Source organism: Plasmopara halstedii, assembly GCF_900000015.1.
Source record: "Plasmopara halstedii genome assembly, contig: Scaffold_658, whole genome shotgun sequence".
NCBI classification, from domain to species: Eukaryota; Oomycota; class Peronosporomycetes; order Peronosporales; family Peronosporaceae; genus Plasmopara; species Plasmopara halstedii.
Genome location: NW_020187575.1, coordinates 1,477,702 through 1,477,949, shown reverse-complemented (window position 1 = coordinate 1,477,949; position 248 = coordinate 1,477,702).

Sequence of the window (248 nt, the reverse complement as noted above, 5' to 3'; positions counted from 1 at the left end):
GAACCCGCGCCACACAGCGTAAGGTCCAGAAGCATTAACCATTCGACCCACGCCACCGAGTCATGGTGACTGGCTCAAGTGGTTTAGCATCGTGATGCTAAACGGCAAGTTGTGAGTTCAATTCCCACTAAGGATGGTTAGTGCATGTTTAACCTTTATGGTCAAGACTGCATATGTCTGCACATTAAAGTGTGTACTTATTTTAGGTTTGCGCAAAGGCTAGGTTAGAGTGTTCCACATACCTTAGA